This window comes from Micrasema longulum, unplaced genomic scaffold (assembly GCF_059751315.1).
Source record: "Micrasema longulum isolate JH-2025_06_02 unplaced genomic scaffold, ASM5975131v1 h1tg000406l, whole genome shotgun sequence".
Classification (NCBI taxonomy): domain Eukaryota; kingdom Metazoa; phylum Arthropoda; class Insecta; order Trichoptera; family Brachycentridae; genus Micrasema; species Micrasema longulum.
Genome location: NW_028277606.1, coordinates 222,763 through 228,790, shown reverse-complemented (window position 1 = coordinate 228,790; position 6,028 = coordinate 222,763). Strand labels below are relative to the sequence as shown.

Below are 6,028 nucleotides of genomic sequence, written 5' to 3'. Positions count from 1 at the left end.
TTTCCACGAAACAATTACTACCCTCACCACCGCGCGCGGCCGCCAATTGTCACATTGTCCTCATGTGAACACATACGGACAGGACCTTGTGACTATAGTGATTCGTTTATTGTCAACGTGTCGCTCCCAAAAAAAAAATTCTGACGAAAACAAACGTGTAACGGACGGTTTGGGTTTACTGCTGTAAACTGTAGCTAACTTCGGGGTTAATAATCATAGTGTCGTTTTTGTCCGTATGAACAACTTTATTAATCAGTGGCATATTATTACTCTAAGGTGTTACCTGTATTCTGACTACCGTATATCAGTTGAAGGTTGGCAAGTCTGATTGAGAATTTGACACAATAAGCACAGATTATATATTATATAGTAGTTGTCGTAGTTGACAATAGGTGGGTTTATAATATACGTAATTTAAATATAACATAACCTATAAATTATTCGTATTCTTGTATAACCTAAAATATAACCAGAAAATCTATATAGCTTCTTTATTAACTGGTGGAAAAATAAAAGCATATTAAATTTACTCTAGCATGAGGATCTTCCGGACGGGTGGCTTATCGAAATCACAGGTTTTAATTGCATCTGTATTAGGTGTGATTGGTGGACTATATATCTGGGTGCCTATTTTTAAGTCTTTACCAAAACAAAATCAACTACCAGCGAAGGTATTATAATTTTTCAGATACTTGTTATTCCATTTTGACTCTTTGATTACACGATAAACTTACTAATGGAAGGATGGAAGGGTGATTTGTGATTTTTATTCACATTAAGTTAATGGTTTGACACCTTTTGGTTAAAATCATTTACATTGTAATTTTGTCGACAATTTATCAAATTTAAAATTATGTATTGGTTTTGTCTTTTTTCACTTTGATGCGCAAAGAAAATACGCAAGTACCACAGCCTTAATTTTCACTGCCCCTTGTAGTATTTTTCTGCTTTTCAATGTTCAATTCCTCATATCATTTTTGGTTACGTTAGATTTGTGATATCTGTCATTTATACTTAGGATTTTTATATTGGAGCAGTGGCCTTGAGTTTCTTATAAGTGCAAGATGCTATCAAATATTGTACAGTAAGAGTTCAAAAAATAATAAGTCATAAAATACATTTTTCACATTCAGTAATTACATGTAGGCTTGTGTTTAAATTAAATATAAAGAATTTCCGATTTTTTTATCGGTATTATTGATTTATCTTGATTGATAGACAATTTCTATCAAATTTATCAGATTAAATAAATCTCTGAACAAAAACTAATTATTTCATGCCATACTCAAGCTGTCAAAAGGTACATCAACCTAGTCGCAGATTCTCCAATAAAGAAAGTGAACAAAAAATAAGATAGCTTTATTAGAGCAATTTTTTTATCGAGATCAATAATGCTAAGATTCGATATTCCATCTGATTTTAAGACAACGCCCTCGCCAAAATAACATTTTATAATACACCCGAATTGGTTGGTTGGTAGGGTGCTGGTGGAACTCATATTACAGCCACCTTCTTGTGGTGAGTTCTTGGTCATTTCATTTTAAGAAAAGTGAAATGGGCAAACGATAAACCCAATTTTAAAAAATAAAATTTTTTTTTTCGTATACTCAAGATGTCTTTAAATATGTTTTTTATTATCAGGAAACTTAAATGAAGTACTGAGATGCTATTAAAAGTAAAAAGGTTACCCATATATTTTGAGCGAAAAATTTAAATTCGGTGTTTTTTACAATTTTTTTAAAACTTCAGGCCCTTTGCGCTACAATTTGTGCAATACAGGATGTTTATGTTAATAAGCATGCCAATATGCAAGTTTTGAGCCCTGTTTGAGTTCGGTAATTGAAAAATCGCTGTTAAACTGAAACAGCATACTACAGTAGGGCCAATTTAATAGGTCATTTGACACTTCATCAAAATTCAACAACATAACCTTGTAAAGCTAGGGTTTCCTAGGACAGCGGTGCCCGTATCTTAACGGCCGTAGTGAACGGCGATGCGGCGGACAGCCGTCGTAACGGTGACTAGAGAGTGGTTTCCTAGGAAAACAGTGTTGATAACATAGTTAAAAAATAAAACCACTCTCTAGTCACCATTGCGACGGCTGTCCACCGCATCACCGTTTATTAAGGCCGTTAAGATACGGGCATCGCTGTCCTAGGAAACCCTAGCTTAAGGGCGGTAATAAAATATTATTTATTTTTTCGAATTTAAAACTGCACAATTGCTTAACTTTTTTCAATTACGGTTACATATTTGTTGTAATAATGACAAAAGAAGGTAACTTTACGATTTACTTTCACTAATAAACCATTCTAAACATAATAAACTTTTTCTTTTCTAAACCTCTTACAATGTTGCATCAGTGAACCCGTTTTTTTTTAAACACTAGGGATGTTACCCAGAAAAATCTAATGTTGATAATTTTGTTAAATTATGTACTTATCTTATTTTGTTCCTTAAATTTACGATAGAAAATAATAATGGGACAGGGATTCGACTTATGATTTTTTAAATAAAATTACTGTACCTATAAGTACTTTTTCATAGTAACTGAATTCAATTCACATATATTATGTTTGAAGTCCGAATCGATTTATTCACTTTAATTTATGTTTTTAAGCAGGTCACCTTACTATGAAGCTAAAACTGACAAATGTCAAATGTGACCTATTAAATTGGCCCTACTATAGATATTAAAATTGATAGGTTTTTAAGGTGGGATATGCATATTGAAACAATTTCATATAAGAATAGCGTATGATACATTTCTTCCTACCTAAGAATACAGACTTGAAATGCTTCTACATTGCACTAGCAAATTCTGTCATGACGTATGGTGTAATTGCTTGGGGTCGCTTTACCAAGCATGAGTTGGACCCAACAGCAAAAGCACAAATGTCATTTATAAGAACCATCCTGAAAAGGTCGCAAAGAGTCTGAGAGATTAATGATGGCTGATAGTTGGCCAACACATGTTCTTGTTTAAATTGTATTTTGAGATCTTTCTTATTGTAAAATATTGTTTTTATTTTTTTTTTGTTTGTTTTTTATTATTGTTTGTATAATTTGACAGACGTTCTAAGACTAGAACGGAGTTATATACCAAAGTTAGATATTTAAGGAAATTTATATTAATGTATAATTTTTTGTCGGCCTCGTGGTGTAGTGGTCAGCGTGTTTGCCTGCCGTGCAAAAGGTCTTGGGTTTGATTCCCGACGTGTTTGACATAAAATATTTATTTAAAAATGTATTTTTACGCTAGAATATTTCATAATCCCTGGACTGGTAACTGAAGCGTAAGACTGATCTTCATACCTTCATGTAACAAAAATGATCAAGATACACTGCGATTGGTGTACCAAAGCAGTGCCCTATGCATTATTAGGTGCGGAAAGGGAACGATGATAATAATTTTATGTGTATGATGTAATAAATAAACGAACAAAATAAGCACCATGCATTCCCTTAAATACATAATTGTTGTATTCTTTGTTTTTATTATGTAGCCAATAGCCAGTTTGTCAATTTTTATGTTTTTGTATTATATTATCGTTTTATTAATACTAATAATACAATAATTATTGTTTCAGGAAGCAAAATGAGTGTGTTTGAAAAAATTCCAAAACGTCTAAAAATTGGTTTAGGATTCGTTGCAATAATCGGAACATATTATTCTATTTTTAAAGTAATTTTACCATATAAACGAAAACGTAGAATGTTACGATCTCAAGAATTTGCAGAAACTGTATATGAAGGAGAATTGAAACGAGATAATAAAACAGTTCCATCTTAAGACAATCACTACTTAAATAGAAATTGCATTTTCAATGTTAAATAACAATTCGATAGCGTGATGTCAATTGGTTATTTAATTTAATTTTTTCACGAATTGAGAGACACTTCCTCTTGTTAATAGACATGTTTATAATTCAAGGGTTAGTTTTTGACTGCTCTGACATCACTCACTCGTATTGCTGACCATAAAACATTTTTTAAAACTGAAGAGCGTTGTAAAAACCCCTGAAATAAGGATGTCATTCATGAACTACAAAAGAAGTTGTAAATTGTAATGTGGTGCCGAGCCGGACTTACTGGGCTTGGATTTTTTACAAGCAATTTCAGCCATGTCAGGTATTTTTTCAATGTTGTCGGTAAAAACATCAATTAGGTACTTAGACTCTTACATAGTGTCATAAACATCATCCGATCCCAATGCCCAGCGGCATCAGTCCTAAGTTAGCTGCCCGTTTAGATTTTATTACTCAGGTTCTTATTTTTTAAATTATGTTTCTAAACGATTTAATAGTTTTTGCTCAACTGTTGATAATATTTTTGTTCGGTATGTCTGAGAAGTAGCTCGTTATAAAAGTGAATAAATGTATAAAGAGAAAACCATAAAATAAAATGTTGTGAATATTTCTTCGTTACATCTGAGATCTCTATTTCCGTGATCGTTATAACCAAGTTTGACTGTATTGATTTGGGATGAGCTTTTAACTTTAAAAGTGCAATATCTCACAACTAGTAAAATGTTAGTTACCAACTTGTTCCAGAAACCCGACAATATTATGTATTATATATTGAAACCATTGTATAAATTCTATCATGTGTTTTGTTTTTATGAGAAAAAATAAAAATAAAATATGTATAGTAAGGAATATATCCTTGCCACATAAAATATTGCACCATTTGAGAGTTTTGTGAAACAAATTTATCAAACGGAAAAAAAAAACAGAAACCTTTTGCCATCGCACTACCGAATCGTTCATTAAGTTTTCAACCCCACCCATGTATTTTATTAACATATTAGTGTTGTACATAATTTTATAGTATGTAAAAAATAAATCAAATTAATAGATTAAATAAGTTTTTTATTAAAAACAAAATATTGACTTTGAAAGAGGTGATAGCTTTATATTTAGTGATGTCGGAAGTCAAATATTATAGTTCAAAAATCATTATATGTAAAATTTCAACATTTCATTTTTACCATGTCGGGAAACAAACCCGTTCATGCATGGTAACCAAACTCAGTAATTAACTTGACCACAAATCGGATGACTTAGACCCTTATTCTACACCATGAGATGGACCTTTTAAAAATATGTATCAGGTTTACAACTTTGCTTCCTCTGTTTTTTTTCCTCAATTTGACGCCTTATTGTACAAAACTGACTATAAATTTATGATTCAAAGTATTGTCCATCGCTGGCTACTACTTTCTCCCATCTTTTGGGCAGCGTATGAAAACTGGTCATCTTTTGAAGTGATCCACGAATCGATCCAATTTTTTACATTGTAAGACCAGAAATGCTTGTCAGCCAGGCTGTGTGCCCTTTATCGAAACAAGCAATAGTCAGAGGAAGCAGCATCTGGAGAATACGGCGGGTGGGGTAGTACTTCCCATTTCAACGTTTCCAAGTATGTCTTGACCACTTTCGCAACATGGGTTCTATAGTGTTGTCATGCTGCAAAATCACTTTATTGCATACAGCACACAATTTCCATGCTTCTGAATCATTCCAATGGTTTTAAGGTATTTTGGAATTGCTTGTTGAGTCACTCCCAATGATCTTGCCAATTCTTCTTGACTTTGACACGAGTTTTCATCAAGTAATACCTCCAATTCTCCATCTTCGAAAATCTCTTTTCCACCGCTATGGCGGTCTTCGAAGTAATAATCACCATTCTCGAAGCGTTGAAACCACTCACGACATGTTCTTTCACTGATAGCAGCCTCACCAGAAGTATTTGAGAGCATCCGATGAGTCTCGGTCACATGTATCTTCATGTTGAAGCAGAAAATTAAAACCTCCCGCAAATGACAAGAATTTGGCTCATAAACAAATGAAAATAACTTTATGATGCTGACACAAATCAACTTATGTTAATATGAGGTTATGTTAACAGATGCTCAAGTTTGTTGTGTTATTTGCTAAAGCCATCCACAGGAAAGTGGCGGAAATAAAGCTGTACACCTAATATATCGTGGATATTCTGCGCAAAAGCACTAAGTCAAAATTTTGCT

The 6,028-nt window shown here is 32.8% G+C and overlaps 1 long non-coding RNA gene across 1 annotated transcript; it reads left to right on the top strand.

Annotated features, from left to right (window-relative positions):
- Positions 1–254: 254 nt before the first annotated feature.
- On the top strand, positions 255–4,863 carry LOC148281804 (uncharacterized). Its single transcript, XR_015822272.1, has 3 exons — positions 255–392; positions 536–671; positions 3,591–4,863. It is a non-coding gene; the product is annotated as an uncharacterized LOC148281804 (long non-coding RNA).
- Positions 4,864–6,028: the final 1,165 nt, after the last annotated feature.